The sequence below is a fragment of the Lissotriton vulgaris genome, chromosome 7 (assembly GCF_964263255.1).
Source record: "Lissotriton vulgaris chromosome 7, aLisVul1.2, whole genome shotgun sequence".
NCBI lineage: Eukaryota > Metazoa > Chordata > Amphibia > Caudata > Salamandridae > Lissotriton > Lissotriton vulgaris.
The window spans coordinates 1,342,875,754-1,342,892,749 of NC_141695.1; the positions used below are offsets into that span (position 1 = coordinate 1,342,875,754).

The 16,996-nt window shown below is 43.1% G+C and overlaps 1 long non-coding RNA gene across 1 annotated transcript in view; it reads left to right on the plus strand.

Moving 5' to 3' along the window:
* LOC147703656 (uncharacterized) overlaps positions 1 to 16,996 on the plus strand; it is an 88,523-nt gene that overhangs the window by 5,828 nt on the left and 65,699 nt on the right. The gene's annotated exons all lie outside the window — the stretch shown is intronic.

Here is a 16,996-nt window from a genome sequence, read left to right on the forward strand (position 1 = left end):
GGACTGGAATCTGGAGCAGAGGTATGCGTTTTCACCCTTCATGATGATCACGCGGTCAACGGCTCAAGTCCACTGGCAATCAGCGAATCTAGTCATGGTCACCCCACTTTGGAAGTCGCAAATTTGATTTCCAGTTCTTTTGGAACTTTCTTGGGATTTTCAAGTCCTACTTCCCCACTTTCCGACTCTCCTCACAAGCCTCAACGGAACTCCACATCCTCTGGTGTTGACGAACTTGCTGTATCTCATGGCGTGGTGGATTTTAGGGGTAGAGCGCAAACCCCAGGACTTTCGCAGAAGGCTGAGCCGCTCCTCTCCAAGGCTTGGGCGGACAGTACCATCAAGAGGTATAGGTCCGAGTGGGGCAGATGGTCCCATTGGTGTATGCGAAGGGGTTTCGATCTCCTGGTCGCAGATGTAGTAAACGTTGTGAACTTTTTGGCACAACTAGCTTCAGACGGGTTGGCCTACAGATCCATCAACACATTTTGGTCGGCCATTTCATCTGGCCATGTTCCGGTTAATGGAACGCCTATGGGCAAACACCTCATGGTTTGCAGGTTACTGGTGGCATTTGACTCTCATTGCCTCCAGAGCTGCGCTACTCTGCGCTACTCTGCGCTACTCTGCGCTACTCTGCGCTCTGGGATGTGAATTGTTTTTAAGTTTGTCAAACATAATGACAAACTTAAAATGTTTTATTTTCAAAAACAAAACCCAAAGTAGGATTTTCCTTTTGAAAATAAAAAAATAATGCACCGGTTGCCAAAGGAGTTGTCTTCCATGGTGAGGGAGGCATTTTGCAGTTTTCACTGCACTAACCGCCAGGGTTTTCCTGGCAGTGATGGACAGTGAAAACTGACCTGTGAGTCTGTCCATCTAAATTAGGTGGGTGGGAATACATGTCAACCTCCAGTGACGGTTACTCTGATGGGCCATCGGAGGAATGTAACGAAGTAGCCTCCACCATGATTACATCAAAGGTCCGCCAGGCATTTAAATTGGGCAGACAGACCGTTATCTTGGCGGACAGGGTACTTCATCACCATTGCGACAGAGTACTAATTCCACCAACATATAAATTGGCCCCTTAGCTCAAAGTGTTTTTTTTTCTTTTTCTGGCTACTACCTTGTTGTTGCCCAAGGAACCCCAAAATAAGCTTTCTTACACTGTGGATATTCAGTGGGACATTGTCCCTTCACACACGCACTGTTTAGGTTTTTGGAGAGCACGAACAGTTATGGCTCTGGGAGTCAGTTTGGAGTAATACCCTAGCCCAGCAGTGTAACAGAGTATGTTGCTCTCATGTACTAAATGCAATACAACCAATCATGCAGCTCACTGACATATGACTGAAATACAAAGGAATGGGAGCCCAGCCAAGTGCAGTTATTCATGCTGCATTATGGCTGCACCAAAAGCTGAGACCTGAAGCCTTTATCAAGTAAGCAGAGGTGAAGGATAACTATTTGAGAGTTTTTGTGTTGATATAACCGTCTGTGCCTGCCTGTCAGTTAGTAAATCAGTTTGCATGCATGTGTGTATTCACATATTTAAATGAATGATTGATGTCTGGTAGAAGATTGGGCCCCAGGCAAACGGTGGCTTTGGCGTAAGGTGTCTCTCAAAGCTTAGGTTTCATGGTAGATCAGGCATGAGGTTGTCATCTTTTACATATGCTGGCTAATCTAGCGGCTTGATTACATGTCAGGTCGGAGAAAATTAAGACTGCTTCCTCCTGCTACACAAATACGTCACTTTCCCTTCCCTACTCCCCACAACGCCTCCTGCATCTGCCAGCCCTGAGTACATTTACTACCTGCTCAGAGCAGGTGGTAAATACATGTGGTTAGGTGTTACTGTAGCTTTGGTATCAGGTAGCCATCCCATCAATATTGTGGCATCTAGACATTATGTTGACCTTTCTTGGTATACTGTAAATATTGTGGCGCAAACGTCGATAGAGCCTTGTGAATGGATTTATGTTCCACAAACTAAGTGATAATTGTTAGCAGACTTTAGGTGTCTGTTTGGTGTGGCGAAAGCAGGAGAGAAAAATAGAGTGCACAATAGGAGAAGGAAGGAGAATGAGACAGTAGGAGGATAAATCAAACAGTGACAAACAGGTTGAGTATGATGGGCCTGATAGGCAGGGCAGATCTGGAAGAGTTATATAATTATGTTTACACACAGACATACAGAGGCTGCAACCGCAGGTAACAAACTTACAAGACTACTTACAACCACACAATACTGATTCGATCATACAGAATACATCAGGCACATAGAGGGCTGGGGACAGATGGACAAAAAGAGAGAAGGACAAAAGTATCGATGTAGATTTCATGTGCATTCAACATTCACACACTTTGGTGATGAAGGTAATGGGTTTTCAGGAGGAAACGCTATCTACAGGTGATTCCTCCCCTTTTAAATATTCCAGGTGCCAGAATGGATACTTAAACCTTTCCAATAGCTTTTTCACACCATTAGATGAGTCAGGTAATAAGGCAGCACCAGAAGCAAAGTCATTGTGAAGTAAATAGAGTCATAATGCTCTGATGTCCGTTTCCCATCCATTTTTTTTCTGTGCAGGGCAAGAAAGGCATCAGCTCTGCAGAGGTTTGCAGAACCACAACAATATGGAACCTTATTACCATGGCTTCGGACCATCCTTCAAGATGGTGAGAGTACTATGACTGGTGAGGAATCTCCAGGTGGATAGGGTACCCATCAGAAAGATTGCTATCAAAGAAAAATAAAATTTTCTTCAAATGTATACTTCTACTCGCAGATTCTTTGCCTTCTAAATAGATTACCGAGCAGTAAATCACACAAGCAGAACTTGAAGGGATGGTCAGACACAGAAGTCATGGTGGACAGAAAAAGTGAAATAGCTAACCAGCTGTAACTCCAAATCAGAGTGGTAGTGCTTAGCAAAATCATGAAGAGACAGCAATGTTGCTGCCCTGCCGGTCTCAGCGACATGAATTCCCTTCGCAAATACTCAGGCGGAAGACTAGCCTTGGTGAAATGCCACCTGATGCCCTCAGGTGTTGCTTTTCATGCTAGAGCATAACATATTTTAATACATAGAATGAGCCACCTCAAAAGATTCTCTTTTTAACACCTTTTCCCTTTCTGTTAACTACATACCCAACATAGATCTGGTCAGTGACCCTGAAATCTTTTGTGTGGTCACTATAAACTCTAACTACAATTGTGAGATCCAACCTGTGTAACCTCTCCTCCTCCTTGGAGGAATGGGGAGAGATGGAAAAGAAAAAAGGGTAGTGTACTGACCAAGATGAAATGTGATCACTATCTTGAGAAGGAAGCAGCTCTGGTTCAAACAACCAACTTGTCAGTCAAGTAAAAGCCTGTTGGGAGTTTACAGCCTCTGCCTTGCTCATGGCCCATATTCTGCCAAAGCATCAGGTGTTGTGGTTGCTTCTGGTGGGTGCTGTGGCTGATGTTGGTGAGAAACTGCATCCACATTCAAAACCTAAAAGTGTCCAAAACTAATGGTAATGATGTTGGGGAGTGTAGGCTTAAAGAGGGTGCTGTTGTGCTGCTGTTCTCAAAATGTTCTATGGCTGAATAAAACCTCTAGGCTCTCGGGTGACAGATGTATGGATAGGAAACCTGTGTCACGTGGTGCAGGTTAATTGAGTCTATCTATTGTCCAACTCAATGCTGGTGAGGAAGAGGGCATATCCCAAGCCGCAAAAACTTAATTCAGCAGGGCAACATTAAAAGGTCTAAGATACGTCGGAAAGCTGAGCAAAAGGGTGGAGTACCTCTGTCAATATATTTGCTTTTGTTCCCATGAGGAAAGTGCAAGTTCCAAGTCCTCAGCCTTCTTCTTGCCTACAGTGTGCTAGAGAGCACTTCTGGAGGAGAGTGTCATGAATGATTTAACATCCCGAATTCATGGGATGGGTCAATGCCACAAGCTTTCCGAAGGTCCTGGAATTCGATTAGAATTAGGTGGCAGATATTGAGATATCTCACCCATGTCATCAGGTCTTGACACATCCAGTGGGTCGGAATCACTGCAAAACAGTACATGTATCATCTACCAGCGGTACAACCCATTTGCCAGCTTCTCTCTATTCTGATGCTACTCCATGAGGCATTGTACCTCCCTCCAGAATTTGCTAGGCGCCCTTTTGGGCTCAGGAGGGGGAGGTTTTGCCTTGGGAAGCTCTTTCTTTAGGCTCATCATCGCAGGTGCTGAAGCCATTACCACCAAAAGTCAAGCAGGCATCGGTGTAAATGATGTCAAAGACGGTGCCGTGGTAGTGCAGCAAAGGCCAGTGCCTCAGGAAAGTGCTGAGGCAGGAAGGGAGCAAATAACCCAGAGGGGAGTCCCACAGCGGCAGTCGAAATTGCATTCAGGAAGAACATCGGGTACTTTCATTGAGTAGGGCACTTCAGAAACGCCTCGGGGCACTGGCCATGATGGTGGGTTCTGTGGTAGGAAAGAAAGCAGCAGCAGCAGGGTCTGCTGAAGCTGGTGGCATTGTGTCAGAAGAGGGAGAAATCTAAATCAACTCTAGTTCAGAAGATGACTCAGTGGGGGTCGGAGACCATTGAGGGGATTTATATTTTTTACATTTGTCACTGTCAGCATGTCTCTTCTTTTATGCTTGTGTCTCAGCTCTCTTTACGATTTCAAAGGCAGAGATCCCAGTGACCTCAAAGAGTTTGGAAGATTCTCTCAACCCGGTTGGTAGTCATTATTGACCATGGCTATAAAGAGTTTTACCTTCCTCTCTGTGATGGCCTTGGGGTGCATACTTTGACAATACTCACATGACCTTGAGTTGTGGTCTGAACCAAGGAACCAAAGGCAGACGTTGTGAGGGCCAGTCATTGACATCTGACCCTCACAATCTCAGCACGACTTTGAACACCTAAGAGGTTATCACAGAAAATGTGGAAGAATTGCTGACAGGAATTTTGAAGAGCAAGCCCCACACCTGCCCCAAAGGTGCAGACAAAAAGGAACTGATGTCAGGGTAGCTGCATAGGTGTTCTTTGGCTCCAGTGACATCATGATGGCGTTTCTTCCAGTGCCATCTCATTGTGTGCGCCCCCTATCAGCGTAGAAGCTCTATTGGAAAGGTTTCCAGCTTCAGTGTGACACCTGGGATATTCAAAAGGTGAGGAAGGTGAAGATAGTAGTATGCGGCAGAACTCACATTTTAGGTAGACGAAAATCACTGTCAGGGTCTAATCAATCCGTGGCTTCCCCTTTGTGAAGCCACTTTTTCTTGCTGATGGAAAGCTTAGGATTCTAAACCGACTCAATCACTGCTTTTTTAGGGACGATCATGTGTCAATGAAAATGCAGTTCGTGTGCATTCTATCCTTTACTCCTATGCTAAATAATACATTTTTATGCAGACAGTCATCTTACCTGATTGAGGTGCTACTTGAGTTGCATATCCAACCATTGCTAGCAAATAGAAAAAAATGATTAATAAGTATTATATAAGGTACACCAACAATAAAAAAAATTCATAATGTCCTACTATGAAAACAACCGTTTAGGAACAAGCAAATCCTCAATAACAGAATGTACAGCACTGTTATGTAATCCATATCTGTACAATGATTTTTAGGCAAGTCTTTAAAGCAAGTATTTGGGCAGTGACTGAGTGAAGTTCTTTGACAATATTTTCGTTTATACCTACCCGAGTCAAATGAAACCAAATGACCAAGTCTGAAGAATCAAGACTTCTCAAAACCTGATGCACCCAGACTTTTGACACAATCCAATCCTAGCTTACTGATTGATCACTCCCCCTTTAGGCAACATTTATGTACCAGTAGAACAGTGTAACAGTCAAAACAGACAGTTCTGTCTTTACACCCATGGGATTTTTATTCTTGAATGTGGCAGGTGTCTGTAAAAAATCAACACTAGAGAATGCCTAGAGTTTATAGCAGGTTTTCATATTCTCTGCTTACAGGGAACTTGGCTTGTAGTGGTTACAGACCAATACATGTCCCAGCTGTCGTGTCTAGCCACAGTAGACCGAAGGGAGGGTTATGCAGTTATTTTTCCAATTATCTCCCTTTTACTAAAAATATCCATGGTAGCTCATAATTTATATTACCAGATGATTGTATGAAAAGTTTCAAGATCCACCAAGATAGCAGTGCTTATTTTTTACAACACTACATCGCTTGATATAATTACCGCCCTTCGATAATTACATAGTGACTTACTGCTTCCTTGTATAGGAAATCAAAAGGACCAGATTATTACGTGACGAGGAGATTCAAATACATATTTGTGCCAGATGCCTTCTAAAAAGGTACACGGTTTAACTATGCGGTTTAACTAATTCTGATAATCTCGCAAAATCCCATTACTTACTTAACTGCTACAGGGACAAGTTGCATAATTTATTATATAGACTTAACTTGGCATTTTTTAATGAAATGTGCTCTCCTAGTGCCCCATTTAAGTCTACCTTTAAAGATAGAAGTCACAACAGCACCATAGATTTTTTTATTATTCGCTAGTCGTTTTTGGGTCTCGCCTAGGCAGCACTTGCGCTGTCTCTTCGAGACATGCTGTATTCACGATATGTGAATAAAGCTCCACCTTCTTCCTGCCCATCTTTTTAATTGGCTCCTGTCCCTGTCCTTTGTAAATGGTGGCTTTTCATTGGTTATTAGGCTTTGTAGTCCCTCTTTAGTAACTACCTGTCTCTTTTTGTAACCTCCCATGAGAACACCCCCTATTACATGTGTTGTCACGCCCTAGGTTTCAATTACAACCTCAAGGCACTATTTTCTTAAAGGCCTTCAGACAGTACACTCACTTGGTCCTAAACAAGGTTATCAGTGATTACTTTTCTCACTAGCACATCTCACATTTAAATCAGACCTTCTATAAATTTCCCTTCATCAGCTCCACATAGAGTACAACCTAATCAGGAATTAATATAATAATTCTTTGTCACATTTCAAAGCTACTAATTGTATATATTGTGGTACTGGCTTCCATGCAATGCATTATGGGTATGATGCATTTACCATATCTTCAAAGTTTATGATGCTCACTAGGGACATCTAGAAGTGCAGTACAACCTAATCTGGAATTAATATATTAATTATTTTGCCACATTTCAAAACTATTATTTGTCTATATATGGACATAGCTATTTGAATGTACTCATGGTACTGTCTTGCATGCAATGCATTAGGAAAGTATCATACGTGATCAAAAGTTTGTTGCTCACTAGGGACCTTTACTGCATCTACACATCTATGTTAGACCTTCTATAAACTTCCCTTCATCAGCTCCACATAGAGTACACCCTAATCCAAAATTAATATAATCATTCTTTTGTCACATTTGAAAGCTTCTAATTGTATAGATTGAATGTACTGTGGTACTGTCTTCCATGCAATGCATTATGGGTAGGGTGGATTTACCATATCTTCAAAGCTTATGATGCTCACTAAGGACATCTAGGCGCAGCTTGTGGTAATGCACAAACACACCTCACATTTATATTATACCTTTTAGAAAATTCCCTTCTTCAGCTCCACATAGAGTACAACTTATTCAGAATTAATATAATAATTGTTTTGTCACTTTTCATAACTAATAATTGTATATATGGATATAGCTATTTTAATGTACTTGTGGTACTGTCTTGCATGCAATGCTTTAGGGGAGTACATATGTGACCATAAGTGTGATGCTCACTAGGGACCTCTAGGCATAGCTTGCAGTACTGCACCAACACATGTATGTAGACCTTCTATAAATTTCCCTTCATCAGCTAGACATAGAGTACAACCTAATCCGGAATTAATATAATAATTCTTTTGTCACATTTCATACCCCTTCCGGTTCATTTTTAGAAATTGTTTATCAGCCCATAACCTGATCTGCCCTGCACAGTTGGATAGGATATCTCCTGTACCCACATACATCGGTCAAGGCCGCCAAAGCACAATTGATTACATTTTAATCTCATCTTCATTGCTGTCATTAATAGGAACGTGAAGTGCAACAAATAACTGCTTTAGGGACCATATTCCATTGACTTTGGATCTTAACATCTGTGCTCTCAATAAAGAGAGGCTTATGGTGCAAAATATTAATGCTAGAATTGCACCTATTGACCAAGCACGCAGAATAAGATGGGAAATGATCACTCCTGACAGCTTTATGGGAAATTTTATTACTGATTGTGCACAGAACTTGGGAATCTGCCTCAGATCAGGACTCCTGCCCTTTATCAGTCCTTGATGCCTTTGATCGAATCACAAAGCAGATTGCCTCAAACTTAACGGTACCCCATAAACCAAGGCCACTAAAATATAAAAAATGGTTTGATGAAGCCTGTATAAATGCGCATAACCAACTAATGCAGGAATTAAAGCAAAAACCTAGGGCAGTCTTAGGGGTTAATAAGGCTAGGAGGGCATATAAATTTGCTGTAGAAAGGCGGAAAAAACAATTAAGGGAGATGGCGTGGAACGAGCTTAGTCAGGTCAGTGCTTGAAAAACAGCGCTATGTTCTGGTACGTTGTTTACAGCCCAATGTTTGACGAATCCCAGAATTTAAGAAAGGATTGTTTAGTCCCAGCGGATAGTTCAACACTTTGGGCAAGTGTATAGTGATGTGATCACTGCAGTTACAGTAGGGTTAGTGTTTGGGTCTCACAATCCCTTAGTTTTACTACAGGATGAAGTGTTGAAGGCGATTATGACAACGTCAGGGGGGAATGCCCCAGGTCCTGATGGAGTACCGGCAGACCTTCATAAAGCAGATCCTAAGCTATCGGCAAAAATGTTAATCCATGTTTGTAATGCAGCTACCCTGACTGGTTTTCCACTGCAGTGGGCAAAGGCGGTCATTATACCAATTTTCAAGAAGGGAGCCGGAGATGACACGGCCTGCTATAGGCCCATTTCGCTTCTTGATTCTGCAGCAAAGTTATGGGGAAAGTGGTCCTTGCACGTCTTACTGAGTGGCTGGATCAAGCAAACATTGTTTCTGGCCTACAATATTGGTTCAGGCAAGGGAAAGGAACATTGGGCCAATGCCTTAACCTCCATTTGGTGATAGGGAAGTACACAGTCGCTAAGCACAGGGATCTCCATTTGGCTTTTATGGACCTAACCTCAGCATTCAACCTTGTTAATAGATGAAAACTCTGGGCGATCCTCCAAGATATAGCGCTAGCGCTTGACCTGATATCTTTTTTGGCCGCATCCATGAAAACACAACAGCGGCTGTGCACTTCAATGAAGATGGCAGCCTAAATGATTCTTGGGAAGTTAAAAGAGGGGTCCGGCAGGGGTGCATTTTGGCACCCTTGCCGTTTACACTCCATATCAACAAATTAGGGGACGCTCTGATCTCTTGTTGCAAAGATATCCCTAGAGTGGGGGCTAAAATGATTCCTGCACTACTGTATGCCGATGACGCGTTGTTGGTGTCAAGGACGGCTAACAGGTTCAGGTTTTAATGTCTTTATTTCGATAAATGAAATCATAAAAGACAACTTAGAAAAACTTTTACAACAATATCAACATCAATTCATGTTACAAAACAAAATCATTGTATATAAAGAAAAAAAGGGTAGTTATGCCTATGTATGTAAAATCAACACTATACATCAAGCTTGAATCCAAGGTTAAAAAGTTATTAAACCATCAACGACAAAATCAAGACATTAAGTATTCCAAATATAATATCATAATAGTTAAAAAGCTCTAAAATAGGTTTAACAGGTATTAGTGGTGGGCACTATACAGCTTACACTCTGTCAAATAACGGTAGGATTCCTTCTTGTTCTGATTACCCAAGCCCAACCTAGGTATTTAGCCAAGCATATCACAATAAAATCAGTTGTGTTTGTTTTTAAAACCCATATTGCAACTGAAGATTTATTACAGTTCATACGTTTAAAAATGGGTTTTAGCCACTTTGAACGGGGTTCGCTATATCGCGGGCAAACAAACAAAAAGTGCCCCTCTGTTTCCTTGCACCCAGGGCAATGGCTACATAGATTACTAGTTTTATTGTTCCATGATGCTGTGAAGGAATTGAGGGGTAAAGTGCCCACCCGAAATTGGTGATACAATTTTTTTGTCTAGGGGCTTTGAGATAAGATCCCAATATAGCTCCCGAACCGGATCCAATTTAAATCTTAAAAAACGCCCTGTCAGATCTTCAGAACCGGATGCCTGGACCAGAGAATGGCGGGTAGAAGCCCAAAATAAACTCTTAAAATCCTTTTTTGAGGGAAAGTTGCTAATATCTGGCGAGGACCACAGGTGGCTAAGGCCCATGTCAAACAGGGTCTTTTTCACCATCTGCAGCCATGGGATTCTCTCTGAGCCCCCAATAGCCTTCACCTCGGATACCTCCTTTGCAAAGAGTGACAACTCCTCCGTGGTCCACAGACGCCTCCAGGTAGACACTACTCTGTAACGTGCCATATCCGTTATTGGACGGCAACCCATGTCGTGACAAAGAGGGATCAGTGGTGTTGATTGGGGGAGTCCCACCAAACTACGAAGGAACCTGCACTGGATTTTGTACAAACTTGAGAGATCCATAAAACCCCATAACTCTGCCCCGTACAATGTCGCAGCGTTGATTTTAACATCGTAAATTTGTAAAGCCGGGGCAACCCTTTTGGTAATCGATTTCTTTAGCTCTCGCAAAAGGCAACCAGTGAGTTGGGACAGTTTTAAATGCTGGGTCTCCATTTGTGGTTTCCAGGACAATCGGCAATCCAGAGTGACCCCCAGATACGTCATCGTGTCAACTTGTTCTAGGTTAACCCCATTAAGTTGTACACTACTACGTATTGGTTTTTTTCTGGAGAAAACCATAAATTTTGTTTTCCCCACATTTATCTGAAGGTCATTACGGTTACAGTATTCCTCAAAGTGATTTAATGCCCTCTGCAGACCCCCCCTCGTTTTAGATAAGAGGAGGGTGTCGTCCGCAAAGATCAACAATGGGAATTTTGTCCCCGCCAGAGACGGAGCATCGGTGTTAATTGACCCGAAAAATTTCACTACCTGGTCTATGAATAGTAGGAATAGGGTGGGTGCGAGAACGCACCCCTGACGGACTCCTCGAGAGACTGGAAAAGAGTCCGTAAATTGGCCTTGTGCCCCCCATCTGACCCTAGCGAAATTGTCTTCATGTAGTCTGATGATGATGTCCACTAGTTCCCCCGGCATTCCTAGGTCCCTTAAAACCTGCCACAATTTTCCTCTCGGCACCAAATCGAATGCTGATTTTAGGTCTATAAATGCAGCAAAGATGGTACCGCCACCAAGTATGACAAATTTCCAAAAAATCATGCAAAACCTCAGGACCTGGTCTATAGTACTTGTACCGGGTCTAAAACCTGCCTGTAAAGGGGATAATATTCCTTCTGTATCCATCCACCCATGAACCCTCACCAAAATCATACGGGCAAAAACCTTTTGAAAACAATCAATTAGGCTAATCGGGCGATAGTTCCCTGGGTTTGTTCTATCGCCCTTTTTGTGTATGGGGAGAATCTCCGCCCCTTTCCAGGTCTTGGGAATGTGGGCACCTCTCGCAATGATGTTAGCTATGTATGTTAAGTAAGGTACCCACAGACCTGTATTCGCTTTAAAGAGGTCTGCCGGGATTTGGTCCAACCCAGGTGCCTTCCCCCTCTTTGTTAGCCCCAATGCATATTCCGTTTCAGCTTCGGTGAAGGACAGGGTCAAATTGCCTGGTGTTGTTACCGGCAGCAAAGACATTCTGGGCGGGGAATCATGGGCCACTAGACAGAATTGGGTAGAGTAATGTTTGATCCAGTCTTCCGGGCAAACATGGTTGGACGGAGTGCGAAACTCACCATCTTTACCACATTTGACGATGTCCCAGAATTTGACATGGTCGTTTGATTTACTGGCTTCCAGAAGATCTGCCCAAAATTCGTCTTCCCAATCCTTTTTTGCCACCCATTGTACTTTTTTGTACCTTTTCCTAGCCTCTTTAACAGCACAGATGTCTCTAGATTTAACTTTTTCTATGAGATGGCTATGTGCCTCTCTACATTCTCTATTGTACCATTTACTTCTTGGGGGGTTCAGATGCCCAGTATTATGATTACATGGCTTCGATAGAATAAATTTAAGTTCGGAAAAACAATTATCATGAATACCCATCAATTTATGTAAATCATCCTGACCCTTTTCAACAGCAACAAACTTCATGTTAATTAGAGCACATGTCACTACATTTTCAATGTTGGACTGAATCGTTACATCGTTTGAAATTAGTGACCACTTCACTCTCCTCCGATCATTTGATACAGTTATCACCCCTTGCCCCCTAGGATCAGGTTCCCTTAATCTTGTCTGATCACACGTTAAGAATTTCAAGGACAAGGGGTTATGGTCGCTCTCAGGTCGTATTATAATTTCCATGTCACGGCTAACACTTTTAACCCCTTCACCGTGGGGCTAATTCCCCGCGGTGCGGGGTGGGGGGGCGCGCACGGCGCCGCGGTGCTGATGACGAGCCCAGGCTCGTCATGCAGCACGGTGCTCGTGTGCTCATGACGAGCCTGGGCTCGTCATGAACCCGCCCGCGCAATGGAACGCTCAGCACAGCGGGGGAATTAGCCCCGCGTGTGAGCGTTCCACGGCTCATGACGAGCCCAGGCTCGTCATGAGCACACGAGCACCGGGCTGCATGACGAGCCTGGGCTCGTCATCAGCACTGAAGGGGTTAAATTGTTTTATAGATTTTATGGAGTCCCTGGACCTGATTACTAATTTTAAAAAGTTGCATGCTATGTCCATAGGCTCAAACAGGGCAAGGACGGTCACATTCTATTGCAAGGATCTAGAATTAGTAAAAGTCCCTGCAGTTCCATATCTAGGGGGTCTTTTCGATGATAGGCGATCTTAGGTCACACCGCGCATACACAAAAGGAACAAACTCGCTAGAGCCTCAGAGGCAATTCTAGATTTTGCAAAAAGAATTGGATCCAAGTCACTCCCGGCACTCATGAAGATTTATAATGCTAAGTGTCTCCCCATGGTGACCTATGGGAGCGACATCAGGGGATATATAGATGTAAGAGAAATACAGGGGTCGGAAAATGTTTTTTTTCGTCGATTGTTATCGGTCCCAGCATCTACCCCAGTATTTAACTTGCATGAGGAGCTAGGAGCAGGCTTCATTGCCGACCAGATCGCGGTTGCCCCTTTATTGTGCTGGTTGAGAACTTGGGCACAACCTATACCAAATCTTACCCAACTGATTATCCAAGACTACCTTTCCTTAGATAAGGTGCTAGATATCCAATGGATCCCCTACTTTAAGGACCAGATGGAAATGCTTAGCTGTCCCGATCTGTTCTTTAGGCCCACAGCGCTGGGCAAATCAGCCATAAGGGACCTCAAGCAGCAGTTCTTGGAAAGATGCATGTTATCAAGGGAGGGGAGTGAATTGGCAAAACCTATGGCGAGAAGATTAGTCACTTTGGGCTTGGCTACACAGGTGCAACCGTATTTAACCTATATAAATAAATCACACCACCTGTTAGTTTTAATAAAATTCAGGCATAATATGGTTCCCTGGCTATTAGCGTTTTCGGAAGGGTATTTTAAAGAAGGAACATAGACCCTTGCCATTGTGATAACTTCTCGGACCAGAACACTCTCCATTTTATATTTTTCTGTGCCTATTACAATGCTTTACGGAGGAAATTTATTATCCCTCTACTCAGAGGTTGTATTTCGAGCAGGTTCGGCCCGCACTGGCATACCTGCAAATGCTAGCCTCGCCTATGGTGTGCTATGGAGTAGCTAGCTTTTTGACTTCTTACGTTTGAGAAAAATTACCCCGAACATACTAAGAAGACATGAGGTAACAAATGTTTAATCATTTATGTTAAAATTAATATATTAATTATTTTGCCACATTTCAAAACTATTACTTGTGTATATATGGACGTAGCTGTTTGAATGTACACATTGTACTGTCTTGCATGCAATAAATTAAGGCAGTACCATATGTGATCAAAAGTTTGATGCTCACTAGGGACCTCTACTGCACCTATACATTTATGTTAGACCTTCTATAAACTTCCCTTCATCAGCTCCACATAGAGTACAACTAATCCGGAATTAATATAATCATTTTTTTGTCACATTTGAAAGCTACTAATTGCATATATTGAATGTACTGTGGTACTGTCTTCCATGCAATGCATTATGGGTAGGGTGGATTTACCATATCTTCAAAGCTTACGATGCTCTCAAAGGCCATCTAGGTGCAGCTTGTAGTAATGCACATACACACCTCACATTTACATTAGTCCTTCTATAAAATTCCCTTCATCAGCTCCACATAGAGTACAACTTATTCAGAAATAATATAATAATTGTTTTGTCACTTATCATAACTAATAATTGTATATATGGACATAGCTATTTTAATGTCTTGCATGCAATGCTTTAGGGAAGTACATATGTGACCAAAAGTTTGATGCTCACTAGGGACCTCTAGGCGTAGCTTGCAGTACTTCACCTGCACATTTATGTTAGACCTTTAATACATTTCCCTTCATCAGCTACACATAGAGTTCAACCTAATCCGGAATTAATATATTAATTCTTGTCACATTTCAAAGCTATTTGTATATATTGAATGTACTGTGGTACTGTCTTCCATGCAATGGATTATGGGTAGGGTGGATTTGCCACATCTTCAATGTTTATGTTGCTCACTAGGGGCCTTTAGGCTGAGGAACTGCACCTAAACCTCTCACATTTAGATTAGACCTTCTATAAATTTCCCTTCATCAGCTCCATATAGAGTACAACCTAATCCATAATTAATATAATAACTGTTTTGTCATATTCCAATTTGTATATATGGACTTAGCTATTTGAATATAGCTATTTGAATGTACCATATATGACTAAAAGTTTGCGATGCTCACTAGAAACTTCTAGGAGCAGCTTGCGGTACTGCACCTACTACATCTCACATTGATTTTTTTTAAACATATTTTATTGATTTTCATTGCGGTAATCAGATACTCATCCTTACATTTCACCATCATTCTTGCCCCCGGTAATCAGTTATCAATTGGCTGAACTACAAATCAACTATTCTGCTGATTAATTATCATGCCCACTGTTCCCCCTGCAATACAATAAGAAACTGCAACATATCGCCAATCCACAGGTATGTGGCCAGATAACCGACACTGTTTACATTCTATATCTATTCAAATGAACAATTGAAAACTCCCTCCCCTAGTCCCCCTCCCCCCTCCCTTCCACCGATGTGTTCCTTATATCCACAACAATTCAATAGTTAATGTTCGTGGTGTCATAAAGCCAGGATGCCCCTACTGGGTATTACCGTTCCCTCGTGCGCCCCAGTATTCCCTGTCCTCCCTGGTCGGTTGGCTTATCAGTGTCTGAACCAGCTCCTCCCATGCTCTTGCCGTGTCCAGCGCCTTTTCATTATTCTGACGTCGCGCTTGCTGGAAGCGAATAGCACCGTCACTACTAGCTCACTTAAGCAGCTCAGCCCTCCATCTCTTACTGTTGGACCCTCTTTCGATTTCCAGTGCATCGTTATTTCCCTTTTCGCCAGCACGAGACCCATATCTACAAGCTTACTTGTTACCTTTGTCTTGGATGTGTGAGGGAACCAGTGGAGTATGCATGTAGCCATATCAAAGTCCAATTCGTGGTCCGTAATAAATTTATTAGGTCTCCCACTTCTCCCCAATAGCCCCCCACTTTCGGACATTCCCACAACATAGCTCCAATTCTGCTCCCACTCTAGTGCATCTAGGACATATCACATTGCTAACATTATCATATTTCATGATCCTACCAGGTGTTAAATACGCTCTATGTAATATAAAGGAATGCACCAGTTGAAATCGTGCGTTTCTTGTGCCTTTCCACGCCCTACACAACATATGCCCCCAAGTGGCCTCCGGTATGGGTTTCCCAATGCTCTCCTCCCATTTTAGGCGCAGCGTATCTTACTGGGCTAAAACCTCATTCAACATTCTTGAATATAGGCATGTAACTGCTTTAAACGTACCTGCTGCCACCACCACATACTGACACGCCATTGTTAACTTAGGCTCTATCAATCCCCCTTTCCAATGCTTCTGAATTGCACGCACCAGGGTAGCATGTATCAGGAGTCCTCCCCTGGAGAGGTCAAACCTCTCCTGCAATACCTGATAAGTCACCAGCTCCCCATCCTCGTATAAGTCCCCCAACACTTGGATCCCTGCCTGCTCCCATTCCCACAATGATGTCCAATCTCCTCCGTGGGGCAATGCTGTCAGCATCCCTAGTGGTATCTCAGGCACATAAGGGTGCTGTCACCTGCTCTCCACTGGCTCCTATTCCAACACAACCTCAGAGTCTTCTCTTCCACTGTGAGATCTCTCAGGTCCAATCGTTGTTGCAATACTATAAAAGACAGGACATGTCTCGGAATTCCACCACCTCTCGCGGATTCAGGCCCCGGAATTCCATGGCTACCGCCTGTGTAAGAACCTGTAATTGGGCGCTATATAATCCGGTTCCAGGTCAGGAACCGCCAACCCACACTCTGCTTTTGGTCTCATCAATGTTTTTAGAGCCACTCTGCGCCTCCCTGCCCCCCAAATGAACCCCACTATCATGGATTTCAAGTTGGCGAACACCGAGCATGGCACCCATATAGGAAATGTTCTAAAAAAGTACAACAGCCGGGGGAGTGCCACCATCTTCCGCAAAGCTATCCTCCCCATCACCGACAGTGGAAGGGTACTCCAAAATGCCATGCTCCCTTTTAGTGCTCGTATACATCTCCCTATATTTCCTTCTAACATATCACCGGCTCCATGATAGATACGCACTTCGAGGTACGCTAAACAAGATGGTTTTCACCGCACGGTCCTTGACATCTCAGGTGCCAC